Source organism: Triticum urartu, chromosome 5 (assembly GCF_003073215.2).
Source record: "Triticum urartu cultivar G1812 chromosome 5, Tu2.1, whole genome shotgun sequence".
Lineage (NCBI taxonomy): Eukaryota > Viridiplantae > Streptophyta > Magnoliopsida > Poales > Poaceae > Triticum > Triticum urartu.
This window is the reverse complement of record NC_053026.1, coordinates 218080899-218100891: the sequence shown is the minus strand read 5'-3', so window position 1 is coordinate 218100891 and position 19993 is coordinate 218080899.

The window sequence follows — 19993 nt, the reverse complement described above, 5'->3', positions numbered from 1 at the left end:
CCATCAAGCCTAACGCCGACAACATAGAGGAACTCTCAATGAAAGCACCAATGTCGGTGTCAAAACCGGCGGATCTCGGGTAGGGGGTCCCGAACTGTGCGTCTAAGGCGGACGGTAACAGGAGGCAGGGGACACAATGTTTTACCCAGGTTCGGGCCCTCTTGATGGAGGTAAAACCCTACGTCCTGCTTGATTTATTCTTGATGATATGGGTATTACATGAGTTGATCTACCACGAGATTGGAGAGGCTAAACCCTAAAAGCTAGCCTATGGTATGATTGTATGTTGTCCTACGGACTAAAACCCTCCGGTTTATATAGGCACCGGAGGGGGCTAGGGTTACACAAGGTCGGTTACAAAGGAGGAGATATCCATATCCGTACTGCCTAGCTTGCCTTCGATGCCAAGTAGATTCCCATCCGGACACGAGACGAAGTCTTCAATCTTGTATCTTCATAGTCCAACAGTCCGGCCAAAGGATAGAGTCCGGCTGTCCGGAGACACCCTAATCCTGGACTCCCTCAGCTTCCTTAAAAGCTCTTTGCTTATATTTTCCTTTTGCTTAAAAGCTTGTTTGGCTCTTTGTTGTTTGAGCTCTTTTCTCATGCAATTCTTGAAGAACCAAGATAGCAATTGTGTATGCGATGACAACCTTGTGACACAAGAGATGATACCAAGATATGCAACAATGATGTATGCATGATATGGGAAGTATGATCACTGATGACCCACAAGTGTAGGGTATCTATCGTAGCCTTTTCGATAAGTAAGAGTGTCGAACCCAACGAGGAGCAGAAGGAAATGATAAGCAATTTTTAGTAAGGTATTCTCTGCAAGCACTGAAATTATCGGTAACAGATAGTTTTGTGATAAGGTAATTAGTAACGAGTAGCACGTAATAAAAGTAAATAAGGTGCAGAAAGGTAGCTCAATCCTTTTGTAGCAAAGGATAAGCCTGGACAAACTCTTATATGAAGGAAAGCGCTCCCAAGGACACATGGGAATTATCGTCAAGCTAGTTTTCATCACATTCATATGATTCGCGTTCGGTACTTTGATAATTTGATATGTGTGTGGAGCGGCGCTTGGGTACTATCCTTACTTGGACAAGCATCCCGCTTTTGATTAACCCCCATTGCAAGCATCCGCAACTACAACAGAAGTATTAAGGTAAACCTAACCATAGCATGAAACATATGGATCTAAATCAGCCCCTTATGAAGCAACGCATAATCTAGGGTTTACGCTTCTGTCACTCTAGCAACCCATCATCTAATTATTACTTCCCAATGCCTCCCTCTAGGCCCAAACAATGGTGAAGTGTCATGTAGTCGATGTTCACATGACACCACTAGAGGGATGACAAGATACATCTCATCAAAATATTGAACGAATACCAAATTCACATGACTACTTATAGAAAGACTTCTCCATGTCCTCAGTAACAAACGTAACTACTCACAAAGCATATTCATGTTCATAATCAGAGGGGTATTAATATGCATAATGGATCTGAACATATGATCTTCCACCAAATAAACCAACTAGCATCAACTACAAGGAGTAATCAACACTACTAGCAACCCACAGGTACCAATCTGAGGTTTGGATACAAAGATTGGATACAAGAGAAGAACTAGGGTTTGAGATGAGATGGTCTGTTTAAGATGTCGATGGAGATTGACCCCCTCCCAATGAGAGGATCATTGGTAATGACGATGGTGATGATTTCCCCCTCCCAGAGGGAAGTTTCCCGGGCAGAACAGCTCTGTCGGAGCCCTAGATTAGTTCTGCCAAGGTTCCGCCTCATGGCGGCGGAGTTTCTTCTCCAAAGCTTGCTTATTATTTTTTGTCGGACGAAAGACCTCATATAGCTGAAGATGGGCATTAGAGGGCCACCAGGAGGGCCACGAGGCAGGGGGCGCGCCCAGGGGTGTAGGGCGTGCCCCCACCCTCGTGGCCAGGGTGTGGGCCCCCTCTAGTACTTTCTTCGCTCATTATTTTTTTATTAATTCCAAAAATAACTTCCGTGAAGTTTCAGGACTTTTTGGAGCTCCTTTTCCAGCCCAGAATTCCAGCTGTCGGCATTCTCCCTCTTCATGTAAACCTTGGAAAATAAGAGAGAATAGGCATAAGTATTGTGCCATAAAGTGTAATAAGAGCCCATAATGCAATAAATATCGATATAAAAGCATGATGCAAAATGGACGTATCAACTCCCCCAAGCTTAGATCTTGCTTGTCCTCAAGCGAAAGCCGAAATCGAAAAATATGTCCACATGTTTAGAGATAGAGGTGTCGATAAAAATAAAATACGGACATGAGGGCATCATGATCATTCTTAGAACGGCAACACACACACACATATATATGTATATATATTGTCATATGGTCTCTTATGCTAAAGTAACAATTCAATCACAATTCCAAGTATGAATCATAAACTTCATTGAAAACAAACAAACTCTAATCTCAGTCATTGAGGCAATTGCAATTTATCATAACATAGTGAAGAGTCAATATAAGAGCTTTTCAGCAAGTCCACATACTCAACCATCATTTAGTCTTTCACAATTTCTAACACTCACGCAATACTTATGGGTATGGAGTTTTAATCGGACATAGAGAAAGATAGGGGCTTATAGTTTTGCCTCTCAACTCTTTACCTCAAGGGTAACATCAACAATAATAGTTCATGCAAACCCACATCTAATTAGCCATATATATCACGATCTTTCCAACACATTGTGCTTGCCAAAGGATAAAATGTAAAAAGGAAAGGTGAAGATCACCATGACTCTTATATAAGGCAGAAGATTAAAGTAAAAGATAGTCCCTTCGCAGAGGGAAGCAGAGGTTGTCATGCGCTTTTATGGTTGGATGCACAAAATCTTAATGCAAAAGAACGTCACTTTATATTGCCACTTTTGTTATGGACCTTTATTATGCAGTCCGTCGCTTTTATTTCTTCCAGATCACAAGATCGTATAAAGCTTATTTTCTCCACATTAATAATTCATACATATTTAGAGAGAAATTTTTATTGCTTGCACCGATGACAACTTACTTGATGGATCTTACTCAATCCATAGGTAGATATGGTGGACTCTCATGGCAAAATGGGTTTAAGGATATTTGGAAGCATAAGTAGTATTTCTACTTGGTGCAAAGAACTTGTGTAGCATGAGAGGGAAAGGCAAGCTCAACATGTTGGATGATCCATGACAATATAATTTATCTCTGATGTAAGAAAACATTACCCATTACGTTGTCTTCCTTGTCCAACGTCAACTCTTTAGCATATCATACTTTAATGAGTTCTTGTAGTCATAAAAGATGTCCAAGATAGTATATTTATATGTGAAGACCTCTCTTTCTTTATTACTTCCTATTAATTGCAAGGATGACCAAAACTATGTTTATCAACTCTCAACAACTTTTATTCATCATACTCTTTATATGTGAGCTCATTACTCTCCATAAGATCCATATGATCCCTTTATTTCTTCTCTTTTATTTTATTCCCTCAAGATCATAGCAAGGTAACCAATCCCTTGACTCAACACTAATCTTTATTATATATAGCTCACGGACACGATTACATAGAAGGATCATAAAGCAAAACTCATAACTAGATCATACTAAAACTTTATTCTACTAGATCAAGATATTATCAAAAGAATCAAACTAAGACAAATGGTAAAGCTAAAAGTGATGGTGATATGATACCGGGGCACTCCCGCAAGCTTGGCAGTTGCCAAGGGGAGTTCCCATACCCATGTGTTTATGTCTCCTTCTTCGGGGGTGGTGATGTGATATTCTTGGCGATGATGCCCCTCAAGATACGATTCTCTTCTTCAAGCTTATTGACTTGCTGTTTGAGGCCCATTATTTCTTTTCGGAGCTTGCTAGTGATGGCTCAAGCTCCTTTCACCCATGGATGTTGCATAGTTGTGGGAGAACAAGTAACACTCTTTTTCATATTTTCATAAGGAAGCAATCTAACATTGGAAGGGATGACCGAGTTTGGAATGGCTGAGCTCTGTAGTTCCCCCATCGTGAATCCAGATCGGAAAGAGAAGTAACTTCTTGATCCTCTTCCATGGCATCTATCCTTTTCATGTCGGCCTCCATCTCTTCTTCCGTTGATGGCCCAAAGTGGTCAGCATCACTATTTGCTCTTGGTCCCGGTGTCGGATGAGACACCCGACTCTCCCCGACTGACTCTTGAGAAGACATCTTGCTCTGAATCTGCAGCAGAAACAACTCGAAACAAGAACATGAGATATTTGCGTGATACAAAGGTCAAAACCTTTGTGAGATTATATAGTGAATATTTACCGACCAAAAGAAGTATCGTGCAAGAAAACGGAGTCCGGAGAGCACACGAGGTGCCCACGAGGCAGGGGGCGCGCCCAGGGGGGTAGGGCACGCCCTCCACCCTGTGGAAGCCTCGTGTCCTTTTCGGTCTGCTTCTTATTTTCCTATTTAATTAAATATTCCAAAACGGAGAAAAATTGCAATTAGAACTGTTTTCGAGCCGGTTTACTTACCGCACCACATACCTATTCCTTTTCGGAGTCTGAAACATTCCAGAAAGTGTCCCTTATGTATCCCTCCGGGGTTACGGTTTCAATAACATTAGTTTCAACATTTATAGGATTACCTGAGATATAATGTTTGATTCTTTGAACATTCACCACCCTCAGATTTGTGCCTTTGAAGTTGTTGACTTTTATGGCACCGGAACAATAGACCTCCTCGATGACGTAAGGATCTTCCCATTTAGAGAGGAGTTTGCTTGCAGAAAATCTCAAATGAGATTTGTATAGTAATACATAATCACCTATATTAAACTCACGCTTTTGTATCCTTTTTTCATGCCATCTTTTAACTTTTTCTTTAAAAAGTTTGGCATTCTCATAGGCCTGGGTTCTCCATTCATCAAGTGAGCTAATGTCAAATAGCCTGTTTTCACCGACAAGTTTGAAGTCATGGTTGAGCTCTTTGATAGCCCAATATGCCTTATGTTCTAGTTCAAGAGGTATATGACATGCTTTACCATAAACCATTTTATACGGAGACATACCCATAGGGTTTTTATATGAAGTTCTATAGGCCCATAATGCATCGTCAAGTTTCTTGGACCAATTCTTTCTAGATCTATTAACAGTCTTTTGCAGAATTAATTTGAGCTCTATGTTACTCAATTCTACTTGACCACTAGACGCTGGGTGATAAGGAGATGCAATTCTATGATTAACATCATACTTAGCAAGCATTTTACGAAAGGCACCATGAATAAAATGTGAACCACCATCAGTCAATAAATATCTAGGAACTCCAAACCTCGGAAAAATAACTTCTTTAAGCATCTTAATATAGGTGTTATGATCAGCACTACTAGTTGGTATAGCTTCTACCCACTTAGTTGCGTAATCAACAACAACTAAAATATGTGTATACTCATTAGAGGAAGGAAAAGGTCCCATATAATCAAAGCCCCAAACATCAAATGGTTCAATAACAAGTGAATAATTCATAGGCATTTCTTGACGTCTACTAATATTACCGATTCTTTGACATTCATCACAAGACAAGACAAACTTAAGGGCATCCTTGAAGAGAGTAGGCCAATAAAAACTAGATTGCAATACCTTATGCGCAGTTCTATCTCCAGCGTGGTGCCCTCGATAAGCCTCGGAGTGACACTTGCGTAGGATCTGTTCTTGCTGATGCTCAGGTACACAACATCTAATAATACCATCTACTCCTTTATAAAGATGTGGGTCATCCCAAAAGTAATGTCTCAAATCATAGAAAAACTTTTTCTTTTGCTGGTATGTGAAACTAGGTGGTATGAATTTAGCAACAATGTAATTAGCATAATCAGCATACCATGGAGCAGTATGAGAAGCATTTATGACAGCTAATTTTTCACTAGGAAAGCTATCATCAATAGGTACTGGGTCATCAAGAACATTCTCTAACCTAGACAAGTTGTCTGCAACAGAGTTCTCTGCTCCCTTTCTATCAATAATATGCAAATCAAATTCTTGTAGCAAGAGAACCCATCTGATAAGTCTAGGTTTAGCATATTTCTTTTCCATAAGATATTTAATAGCAGCATGATCAGTGTGAACAATTACTTTAGAATCAACAATATAAGGTCTGAACTTATCACAAGCAAATACAATTGCGAAAAATTCTTTTTCAGTAGTAGCATAATTTCTTTGGGCACTGTCTAGAGTTTTACTAGCATATTGAATAAAATTTAATTTCTTACCAACTCTTTGTCCTAGAACAGCCCCTACAGCATAATCACTAGCATCACACATAATTTCAAAGGGTAAATTCCAATCAGGAGGTTGAACAATAGGTGCAGAAACCAAAGCTTTCTTAAGTATTTCAAATGCTTCTACACAATCATCATCAAAGACAAAAGGAACATCTTTTTGTAAGAGATTACTCAGAGGCGAGAAATTTTAGAAAAGTCATTAATGAACCTCCTATAAAAACCAACATGACCAAGGAAACTTCTTATACCTTTAATTTCCTTTGGACACGACATCTTTTCAATAGCATCAACCTTAGCTTTATCAACTTCAATACCTCTTTCAGAAATTTTATGCCCCAAGACAATACCTTCATTAACCATAAAGTGGCACTTCTCCCAATTCAAGACAAGATTAGTTTCTTCACATCTCTGCAAAACTCGATCAATATTGCTTAAGAAATCATCAAAAGAAGTCCCATAAACAGAGAAATCATCCATGAATACCTTGACAATCTTTTCAGAAAAGTCAGAGAATATAGCAGTCATACATCTTTGAAAGGTAGCAGGTGCATTACATAAACCAAAAGGCATATGTCTATAAGAAAAGGTACATAAAGGGCAAGTAAAAGTTGTCTTTTCTTGATCCTCTTTTGACACAGGTATTTGAGAGAAACCAGAATAACCATCTAAGCAAAAATGTGTATGCTTGGATAATCTTTCTAGCATTTGATCAATAAAAGGTAAAGGGTAATGATCCTTTTTAGTAGCTTTATTTAATTTGCGGAAATCAATTACCATTCTATAACCCGTAACAATTCTTTGTGGGATCAATTCATCTTTATCATTAGGAACAGCAGTAATACCTCCGTTCTTAGGGACACAATGAACAGGACTTAACCACTGAATATCAACAACGGGATAAATTATACATGCCTCCAGAAGTTTTAGTATTTCTTTTCTTACCACTTCTTTCATCTTAGGATTTAACCGTCATTGGTGATCAACAACTGGTTTAGCGTCTTTCTCCAGCTTTATTTTGTGCTGGCATAGAGTGGGACTAATGCCCTTAAGATCATCAAGAGTATATCCAATAGCACCACAGTGCTTCATCAGAGTTTTCAATAATTTCTTTTCTTCATGCTCTGAAAGGTTAGCATTAATAATAACATGATATATCTCTTTCTCATCAAGATAACCATATTTGAGAGTATCAGGTAAAGGTTTAAGCTCAAACACAGGATCACCCTTAGGTGGATGGGGATCCCCTAGGATTTCAACAGGCAAGTTGTGTTTCAAAATAGGTCCCTGTTTAAAGAATACTTCATCTATTTCCCTTCTTTCATTCATGAACAGATAATTTTCATGGTCTAGCAAATATTGTTCTAAAGGATCAGTAGGAGGCACGACAATAGAAGCAAGACCAATAATTTCATCTTTACTAGGCAATTCCTCATCACGGGGTTGTCTATGAAACTTAGCAAAATTAAACTCATGAGACATATCCCCAATACCAACAGAAACAATATCCTCATTGCAGTCTATCTTAGCATTAATAGTATTCAAGAAGGGTCTACCAAATATAATGGGACAAAAGCTATCTTGTGGGGAACCAAGAACAAGAAAATCAGCAGGATATTTAACCTTCCCACACAAGACTTCAACATCTCTAACAATCCCAATTGGTGAAATAGTATCTCTATTGGCAAGCTTAATGGTAACATCGATATCTTCTATCTCAACAAGTGCAATATCATGCATAATTTCTTTGTATAAGGAATGAGGTATTTCACTTGCACTAGCACCCATATCACGTAAGCCATGATAGCAATGATCTCCTATTTTAACAGAAATAACAGGCATGCCTACAACAGGTATATTTTTAGTTTTAGTATCAGGTCTAGCAATTCTAGCAGTCTCATCACAGAAGTAAATAACATGCCCATCAATATTATTGGCCAAGAGATCTTTAACCATAGCAATATTAGGTTCAACTTGCTTAGGGGGTTTGTTTGTCCTAATATTACTTTTGTTGACTATAGTTGAAACTTTAGCATGATCCTTTATTCTAACAGGGAAAGGTGGTTTCTCAACATAAGTAGTAGGAACAACATGATCATTATAAGTGATAGTCTTTTCTTCAACTTTCATAGGTGCAACTACTTTTACTTCAATGGGAGGATTATATTTAAACCACTTCTCCTTAGGGAGACTAACATGAGTACCAAATGATTCACACAAAGAAGCTACTATCTCAGAGTCAAGTCCATATTTAGTGCTAAATTCATGGAAAGCATCGATATCCATAAAAGATTTAACACAATCAAACTTAGGTGTTATAACTGACTCCTTACCTTCGTCGAGGTCCCAATCTTCAGAGTTGCATTTAATTCTCTCCAATAAATCCCATTTGAACTCAATAGTCTTATCATAAAAGATCCAGTACAAGAAGTATCGAGCATGGAGCGATTACTGAGAGAAAGTCGAGCATAATTTTTTTGAATAATCACTTCTCTTGAGAGCTCATGATTGGGGCATCAATATAACATTTACTTAAGCCTCCCCCAAGCTTGAGCGATGCTTTCTCCTTTGCGAGGCCAAAAATTATGTATATAATTATGATCACGATGAACAAGATGATAGGATAAAACTTCTGGTGAAATTCCGTTTTTAATCACTTCTAGGCCCATGATCCCATATCATCACATAGCCTATACCATGTCAACGCATCTCCCTTCAAAGATAAAGGGAAAACCTTCTTCTTGATGACATCCTCGAGCATACCTGCAAGCTTAAATAATCCACAGACCTCATCCACATAGATTAAGTGTAAATCGGGATGTAATGTTCCATCTCCTGCAAAAGGATTAGCTAGCAGTTTCTCTATCATACCCGAAGGAATTTCAAAGTAAACATTTTCAGTAGGTTCAGTAGGTTGACGGGTAGCTAATTGTGGTTCCGAACGAGGTGAAGATACCCCGAACAAACCCCTCAAAGGATTATGTTCCATAGTAACAAGTGACAGTAAATTTCAGCACGCTATATAAATTTTTTCCTTACCAAATTCCACCTACCAAAGGCGCTTCACTCCCCGGCAACGGCGCCAGAAAAGAGTCTTGATGACCCACAAGTGTAGGGGATCTATCGTAGCCTTTTCAATAAGTAAGAGTGTCGAACCCAACGAGGAGCAGAAGGAAATGATAAGTAATATTCAGTAAGGTATTCTCTGCAAGCACTGAAATTATCGGTAACAGATAGTTTTGTGATAAGGTAATTAGTAACGAGTAGCACGTAATAAAAGTAATTAAGGTGCAGCAAGGTAGCTCAATCCTTTTGTAGCAAAGGATAAGCCTGGACAAACTCTTATATGAAGGAAAGCGCTCCCGAGGACACATGGGAATTATCATCAAGCTATTTTTCATCATGTTCATATGATTCGTGTTTGGTACATTGATAATTTGATATGTGGGTGGAACAGTGCTTGGGTACTGTCCTTACTTGGACAAGCATCACATTTATGATTAACCCCCATTGCAAGCATCCGCAACTACAACAGAAGTATTAAGGTAAAACTAACCATAGCATGAAACATATGGATCCAAATCAGCCCCTTACGAAGCAACCCATAAACTAGGGTTTAAGCTTCTGTCACTCTAGCAACCCATCATCTCATTATTACTTCCCAATGCCTCCATCTAGGCCCAAACAATGGTGAAGTGTCATGTAGTCGACATTCACATGAAACCACTAGAGGGACGACAACATACATCTCATCAAAATATCGAACGAATACCAAATTCACATGACTACTTATAGCAAGACTTCTCCCATGTCCTCAGGAACAAACGTAACTACTCACAAATCATATTCATGGTCATAATCAGAGGGGTATTAATATGCATAATGGATCAGAGGTTGGGATACAAAGATTAGATACAAGAGATGAACTAGGGTTTGAGATGAGATGGTGCTGGTGAAGATCTTGATGGAGATTGACCCCCTCCCGATGAGATGATCATTCGTGATGATTTCCCCCTCCCGAAGGGAAGTTTCCCCCGCAGAACAGCTCTGCCGGAGCCCTAGATTGGTTCCGCCAAGGCTCCGCCTCGTGGCGGCGGGGTTTCTTCTCCAAAGCTTGCTTATTATTTTTTCTCGGACGAAAGACCTCATATAGCAAAAGATGGGCATCAGAGGGCCACCAGGGGGCCCACGAGCTAGGGGGCGCGCCCAGGGGGTAGGGCACGCCCCCACCCTCGTGGCCAGGGTGTGGGCCCCCTCTGGTACTTTCTTGGCTCAGTATTTTTTATTAATTCCAAAATTGACTTTCGTGAAGATTCAGGACTTTTGGAGCTGTCCAGAATAGGTCTCTAATATTTGCTCCTTCTCTAGCCTAGAATTCCAGCTGTCGGCATTCTCCCTCTTCATGTAAACCTTGTAAAATAAGAGAGAATAGGCATAAGTATTGGGCCATAATGTGTAATAACAGCCCATAATGCAATAAATATCGATATAAAAGCATGATGCAAAATGTACGTTCAATCACTAATGTGCTCAAGTCTCGTTGCCGGCAATACTCAGAGGCTAGTCTCGATGGGTAAGCGATGCAAAGGAGTAAGGCTATGATGACTATGAATGTAATGGCAAGAGTGATATGTCCAATACCAAGATGAGGTTATCATTTTTTCGGTTCCTCGTCCGTAATCAAGAACGGATGACGGTGATCCAATCACGAATACCAAGATGTAGTCGAGGTGGTTGTTGTTGATGACGCGTCCGTGGCGAAGATGAGCGGCGGTGATGTTGATGTCGAACCGTACCTAAATAGCCGAAACACAAGTAGGACACGGTACCGCAACTCAAATTTTGAAAGCAAAATTGGATCAAAATTCTCAGAGTTGGTGTTGGTAAGCGATGGTGGTGGTATGCAGAAGTGGTGGTGGTATGCGGCAGTATATGTGGGCACCGGAACAAAATTTGGCGAAATATGGACGGAAAACGGGCGGTGGAGAGGAAGTGGTGCTGCTAGGGGTCGGATGTCCAGGCCTGATGGCCGGATGTCCGGGCTTGTCGGGCCAGATATCCGGGCTCTGGATCCGAGGATGAATGAGAAGATCTTCGAGAGGAGAGGTCAAATCCGGGAAAAATTCAGGGGAATTTTGGATGGAAATTCGGGAAAATGGATGGAAAGCTAGATCTACCTGCAACACATGAAATCCACGGATCAAATCCAACAAAACTTCATCACACCAACAAATCACAAAAAACAATTTGGGGCTATTTTTGTGGGCAATTTTCGAATTAGGGAAAAATCAACAAAACTAGGCTAGCAACACAACGGGGAGGCTCCGAAATCATGGTCAATGTGGCTCTTGATGCCAAGATGATGTAGGGTAGGGACCCTAATCGGCCGATCTTTCACGAAAGGAGCGGATCCCGCGATGAACACGAAGAACACGAGGAGGGAAATGAGGGGGAAATCACAAGGGGAACAAAAAGAGAACACTCAAACCAACAAGTATGATCACACATGCGCTAGATCCATGAACACAAAGGTGGATACAAGATTCAAAGTCAACAACAGACGATACAAGAGGTAACTGGTCTTGTTCGTTAGGAGGTCTTGAATCCACGAGGGGATCTTCTCTGCAAGGAGGTCTTGAATCCAAAGGGATCTTCTCCGAAGAGGGGCCGCGGTCTCTCTCGTGAGTAGATCCGATGTGGATGAGCAATGCTCTATCTCTAAATATGAGCTAAACCAATGCTAACCCTAGAAAGTTGGACGAGGTGGAGTATATATAGTCTAGGGGGTAGAAGGGGTACACGGGCCTCGGCCCTTCAGTGTGCGCAGACAGCGAGGCCGGATGTCCGGGCATCGGGCCGGATGTCTGGGCTTTCACGCGGGGCCGGATGTCCGGGCGTTCGCGGATGCTGGATGTACGGGCTGGTGAAGCTGGCCATGTTGCTCTCAGGAAGGTGGTGTCCGGATATCCGGGCTCGAGGCCAGATTTCCGGGCAGGGCCGGATGTCCGGGCTGGGGCCGGACGTCCGGGGCCTGTAGATGCACGGCGGCTGGTAGGCTATTGTGGTCGAAGTCTCCAGAGGCCGGATGTCCGGGTCCTGGAGCTGCCTTCTTCTTCTCTCGGCGTTTCTCTTCATCCGTGAACTTGGGGACTTGTACATCTTCATGTGCATCTTCGGGAGGGTCCTCTTGGTACCTAATCATGCACAACAACTCGGATTTAGGTAGTAGCCATGTCTCATGCATAGAAAGTGGAAGTTTGGAGAGGAGAGAGTTCACCTTATGTTCGATAGCCTTCGCTCGGGCTCTTGACATTGGTCCAAGTGGTGTCGTAGGGGACGTAGGTAGGTCCATGGGGATGACCTTGGGATGCTCCGCATCACCGCGGTCTCTCTCGTGGAGTAGATCCATATGGATGAGCGAAGCTCTGTCTCTCAAATGAGCTATCACAACGCTAACCCTAACTATGAGGAGGAGGGGTTCTATATATAGTGTTAGCCCACGAAGGGGTAAGTGAGAGGGGGGATACATGGGCCCTTGGCCCGTTCACTATGCGCAGACAGGCACCGGATGTCCGGGCCGGGGGTCGAATGTCCGGGGCTTCGCGACGGGCCGGATGTCTAGGCAGGGAGGCCGGATGTCCGGGCTGGCCTGTGTCTTCTAGTTGCATTCGGTGATGGAGGGGCCGGATTTCCGAGGCAGGGGCCGGATGTCTGGGACTTCGGGAGGAGCCGGATGTCCGGATATATGGGCTACGCTGGTCCTTTCCGGTGTTCTGTGGATAGCCGATGCCGGATTTCCGGGGCAAGGGCCAGATGTCCGGCCTGGACCGGATGTCTAGGCTAGGGCCGGATGTCCGGCCGTTGTAGTAGCTAGATCTTCTTCCTTTTCCTTCCTTCGCTTCCCCGCACGCTTGGCCTTGGTCCTTGGGCTCTCCATCGTCTCCTCGGGTGTACCTGAGTATGCACAACTCTTGAAGTAGCATCCATGTCTTACATGCGAAAAGGGAAGATTCGTAAAGGAGCGAGTTCACCTTAGGTCTAATGGCATATGCTCGAGTGTGCACGGGATGATCGTAGGATGCTCCGCGTCATGCAGAATGCTACATTTGTCCTTACCAGCAGGAGTAATGTTTATACTCAGCATAATCTCTCGGATTTCCTTCCAAAGGTGTGCCAATGGGTTCAGAAACTTGTCTAAAAAGCAGCGCAAATGATGTTCTTTGACTTTTGGGGGCAAAAATTCCTGCTTAGGGTCTGAATTTGAGGGTCCTCCGTAACTCCTCCACAAGCCGGAAGAATTTTCTAGATTCCCATGCTCATTGCGATCATTTTGATTACTTGTGGGTGCAAAACGGTCTCTGAATGACAAAATTATTAGCCTTTTAGTGAACACTGGTCCTTCATATGACATTTCTTGAAAGAACTTCATTTTCTCGTGATGCCTTCTGGCGCACCGCCCAAAAATTAGTGTCCTCCATAGTGGAGATACTGTTTCCACATATATATTGGCTAATGCCAGGAATGCCCTCCTATTATTGGTTGTCACAAACGTACGTTATGACATGCCACACGGCGAGAATAACGCTTACAGTCACCTTATTGTCTTGAATTTACAACCAAATGTGATTCCCCAGATCGTAGAGCATGTGCAGAATGCAATGTTTGTCCATAACAGGCAGAGTAAGGTTTATACTCACCATAATCTCTCAGATTTCCTTCCAAAGGAGTGCCAATAGGATCAGAAACTTGTGTGAAAAGGCAGCGGCAAATGATGTTCTTTGACTTTCGGGAAAAAAGTCCTGCTTAGGGGATGAATTTGAGGGTCCCCCGGACTCCTACACAAGACAGATGGATTTTCTAGATTCCCATGCTCGTCGCAAGCATTTTGATTACTTGGGGGTCCAAAACGGACTCTGAATAACAAAGTTATGGCCGATTTAGTGAACACCGGTCCGGATGCGGAGCATCCTATGGTCATCCCCATGGACCTACCACCGTCCCATCAAGTTCCAAAGAGGAGCCATGACACGAGCATGATCTAGAGCTCTCGAGAACGAGGTGACTTCTTTACTTAGTGATATCACATATGATCCTCCCGAGACATGGCTACTACCTAAGTAGGGAACATTATGCATGATTAGGTATCAAGAGGAACCTCCTGAAGATGCACGTGAAGACGTAAAAGTCCCCAAGTTCACGGATGAAGAGAACCAACAGAGGAGTCAAGAACACCTCCCAGGACATCCGGCCCCCTGGAAGTGTCACTAGTAGCAAGGAGCCAGCGGCCAAGTCTAAAGGGCCCGGACATCCGGCGTCCAGCCCAGACATCCGGCGCGTCCAGAGCTCCCTGACATCCGGCCTCCAGCTGGGAAATCCGGACGTCGCCATTCCAGAGAGCAACAAGGCCAGCCCCTCCAGCCCGGACATTCGGCCCCCATCCCGGACGTCCGGCCCCGCGTGATAGCCCAGACATCGGGCCCGACGTCCGGACGTCCGGCCTCCCCTGTCTGCACACAGTGTAAGGGCTCGAGGCCCGTGTACCCCTTCGCCCACCTATACTATATATACTCCTCCTTGTCCCTCTTTCTAGGGTTAGCATTGTGTTAGCTCATTTGTGAGATAGAGCTTCGCTCATCCATATCGGATCTACTCCTTGAGAGAGACCGCGGCCCCTCTTTGGAGAAGATCCACCTTGGATTCAAGACCCCTTCACGGGAAGATCCCCTTGTGGATTCAAGACCTCCTGACGGAGAAGAACCGGTTACCCTATGTATCGTCCTTTGTTGGATTTGGATCGTGTATCTCTTTGTGTTTCGAGGATCTAGCACATTTGTGACTAAATCTTGTTGGTTTGAGTGATTCTCTCGTGTTTCCCCTCGTGATTTCCCTCGTGTTCTTCGTGTTCTTCGCGGGATCCGCTCCTTTCATGAAAGATCGGCCACTAGGGTTCTACCCTATATCATCTTGGTACCAGAGCCACGTTGATCACGATTCCGGAGCCTCCCCATTGTGTTGCTAGCCTAGTTTTGTTGATTTTGTCCCTAATTCGAAAATTCCCCATAAAAATAGCCCCAACTTTTTTTTTGTGATTTGTTGGTGTGATGAAGTTTTGTTGGATTTGATCCACGGATTTCGTGTGTTGTAGGTAGATCTAGCTTTCCATCCATTTCCCCAATTTCCATCCACAAATTCCTCCGAATTTTTCCGGATTTGACCTCTCCTCGCGAAGATCTTCGAATTCATCCCCGGTTCCAGAGCCCGGACATCCGGCACCCCGGACATCCGGCCCCTGGCAGCACCACTTCCTCTCCACCGCTCGTTTTTCATCCATATTTCGCCAAGTTTTGTTCTGGTGCCCACATATACTTCCGCAACCTAACCAATTTTGTTCCCCATTTCATTTGTTTTTGCTTGAGTAGTGATTCGAGTCTCCCAAGGTGTTTAGGCTACTTAGGGACGATTGCTTCTTCATCAACCACCACCACCATAACTCCCATATAGGCTTGCCCACCATACACTTCCACCCCCCGACTTAACCCAATTTTGTTGTGTTGTGAGTTGTGTCTCCTAAGTTGTTCCGGCTACTTAGGGACCGTGCTTACAACTCCGACACTGTTTATAGTCTACCACCTTACCCTCGACTTCCGCATTGCGTACTCCACAACCCATCATTGCCATTCCAAAATTCCTTTGAGCTTCCACACAACCACCACCGCATTCCCGCTACCACCATTTTGACATTTGACATTTGAGATTGTGAGCTTGCGGTTTTTACGTTTCCTAAGGTGTTTCGGCTACTTAGGGATGAGTATCCATCATCTTGGTATCTCCATCAAGATCACCGCCACTCGTCATCGCCAAGGACGGTAACCTCCATATCATCTTGGTATCGTGGTATCCCTCCATTGTATATTCCTTTGCCATTGCATTGATAACCCGAAGCCCATTTTGCGTCACTTGCCTATCGAGACTAGCCATTTGAGTATTGCTGGCAATGTTACTTGTGCACATTAGTGATCTACACCATCCATTGCATACATACCATATCTTATTGGTACCATCATATCATCTTGTGTGCCACAAGTTTGTTCCCGCATATACATTATTGCTATATTGGTTTGTGCATAGTGCCATAAAACACAAAAGAGAATAAGATTTTAAGCAAAGCAAAAGAGTGAACACAGAGCTTGTAAGCAAGTGCCATAGCATCATACCACATTGCATAAGATTGTCATATCCGATCATCTTGGATCATACCATCGGAACATCATATACATAGCATACTCGGGATAGAAGTCGTTGCATTTTTGCATCTTATAGTTTGTGCACAAGTGTCGTATCTGCCTATTGAGCAATCGTGCTAGCTTCTCTCTTGAGTTGTGCAACACGAGCGTTTTCCGTGGATCCCACATTTTGTGCTCATCCTTGGTTGCACGACCCCATTTATCTATCTATGTGTGTGTGTGTGTTTCCGTGTGCCATTCATTGCTATTGGTCTACTTGTTTCACTTGCGAATTTGTGAATCTCTTTCAACATTATTGACTCTTGCTAACATTTTGCATCAAATTTTTGTGCCACTATCCTCACCGAGCTCCACCATAAGCCTTATTTGTGTAGGTGTGAGAAATCGACAAGAATTGGTACCAATTGTGCTATTTCCTTATTACATCATTGAGTGATCATTGATCCATCTTCAACATAGGTCATAGTACATTTGGTATAGTTCTTCTCCTTTCTCCACTCATATTTGCTCGAGTATTGTGATGGATAGGCAAGGCATTTCATCTCAGGTCTTCCACAAAAATGAGGGAGTGAACAACTACATCACCAAAGCGTCAATCTTCGATCTACAACGACAAATGAAAAGCGAACAATCAAGATTGCGAGAGCGCATTGAGAACCTCTCCATGACATTCGTCACTCCGAAGCAAGGAAAAGGGACTACATCGACAACAAGATTTCCGAACAAAAGGAGGAGCAAGATGCAAGGATGGAGGAGATTCGGACCTTGTTGATCAACCGTTCTTCCCCTTAATCACCCTCAAGGCGGCAACGTTCAAGTCACAAGTCTTTGGAGCGCAAAAATGATGCTAGCGTAAGTCGTCCACGTCCACATCTCCATGGCGACCACCATCATGTTCTTGATCCACATCGTCATGAAGGGCAAGTCACCTCCAAGCATCATGTGCATGACGACGATGAATGCCATCGAGCTCAAGCACGACAACGACACCATCAACATGAAGATGCTCGAGATGTGCCTACCTACAAGTTCCAACAAGCTCTACATCAAGGTACTACCAAACTTCATGAGCACAAGAGAAGACCGTGAGACAAGAACCATCAAGAGGACGCTACGGCTACTACCTCCACCACTTCGGCATCTTCGCCAAGTGATATCAAGGCATCTTCGCCTTTGGATGTACGGCATCTTCGCCTACTTCCCACGAGTACGCCTACATTGAGTTCATCAAGTCCAAGGCGACCACCTACGAGCGAGGGCGACACTTCCATCTTCGGAAGCCCCTCAAGGAAGATGGTCGAACATGGGAATTTCGCTTCAGTCATGGAGACGAGCTCCGAGGTGCCACATCATATGGACCTCCAACAACAAGATGATGACAAGAAGGTCAAGCAAGGGCCATCCCCTTTGACCACGGCGACGAGCATGAACCTCTTCAACTACATGAAGACGGCGCCCCAAAAGGACTCATTCTCCGACTCAAGCTACGAGACCGCACATGAGACCTTATCTTTGGCCTTAGAGGAGAGTGATGATGTGCCATCTTCGGCCTTCATCCATGGCTACGACTGCGACATGATTGAGCATGGAGACATTTGCACCTACATCTCTCTGACACCCACATATGATGAGATGCCCCAATTGACATGTAAGGAGAGACACCACCCCATGAGTGAGATGAGTGACTCGACCATACGTGACATTGAGTGCGTTTCCTATGAGAGGATGAGTGTGACCACCACTAGCCCCACACATGAGAGCATGCCACACACCCTATGTGAGGTTGGGCGCCATTTGAACGACTCCACCAACCATACGAGTGACACCATCCTTGAGGGAGTGAGTGAGCCACAACACCTAGTGAGTGAGGTAGTTGAGATGGCATGTGAGGCCACTATGATTTATAACGACTTAACATCTACTCTGAGTGTGTATTCTTTTTTGGTGCTAGGTCTCCTACATGACGACACGCTTATCCTCGACGAGTCCATACCTCCAATGGAGGCGACGATGGCCATGGTGGACGATGATGCACCCCCACATGGTTCCGTCAAGATGAAGATGACAACGACTTGGTCTTCAACACCTCACCTATAATACATGAGCGATGCTCCAAAGGTAACATAGGTGATGGTGCTTCTCTTGTCCCACTAGTGGACTATTTTACGAATGATTGCTTGCATGATGTTGACACACCTATTCCCTTGCTTCATGCTAGCGCGACATCGTCATGTCATGACTTACCTATTTATGATGAATATGATGATGAGCATGTCAAGTTGTCTAGTTGTGATGTTATGCTCCATAGGATATCATGTGAAAATTCTTTTGGTCACATCATGCTTGACAATGCATTGAACTTGTCATATGCTATGAGTGAGATATCCCATATTGCATCATTTCAATCTCAACATAGTAGCTATGCATGCCCCATTATAATAAATCCCATTTGCACTTATGGCATAGATGACGAGATGATGGTCATTGGCTTTTGTTTTCATGTGATGATATTGCTATGCTTCCTTTACATGATTTGCGCAATTCATCTACTATACCATGCCATGATCACAATGTTCCAGCTATGCATTGTTTTGGATGTTGTCAATATTCTCCATGTGATGTTTCCACTAATGATCATGAGGAGACCCTCATAGTTTCCTCATACATATTAGGAGATTTTTATGCATTCCATACTTTGCATGATTCCCATAATTGCTTGCACCGTATGCATTCCATGAATAACAATGCTCTATATATTTCTTGTGATGCATTACACAATTTGAGTCTCCATTTATGCTCCACATAATAACAAACCTCTCATGATGGATGACATGTTTCTATATCATGCATCGCATTTATTTGAGCATTGGATATTTTGTGCTAACCAACACAAGCACGTGCGCATCATGATGGATGATGTGTACATGTACCATGCACACACAATTTTCCCTTTGTCTTTGTTTTTTGTAGGTACTCACGTATACTCATCAACCTCTCAATCCCAAGAGTTGACGCAACGAGCTCTTGAGAGCAAAGATGACATGGGATCCCGTGAACTATCTTTCCCACCGCTCTCTTCGCGCAATGACTACGCGCATCTCTCTCACTTGGCTCTCACACGGCTATGGGCTATATACCGCTTGTCGCTTCATGCTCATTTTACCATGTTCACTTTGCATGCTATGCTTGCTTCTTTACCATGCAATTGTGACCCTTGCTTGCATCTACCCATGATTCACCATTATGCTACTCCTATGTGTATTTGCATCCTGTGTCGAGAACCTTGTTGCTATTGCCATGTGTATCATGTGCCTCATGCTATTGATGCTATTTTTCTCATATCGTGCTTTCTTGCTTTTGCTATGGCATGTGAATTATTCATGCATACTATTTGTGCACATGACATGATTGCCATGATTACCTCTAGTATGTTGCTTCTTCGCACTACTAGCAC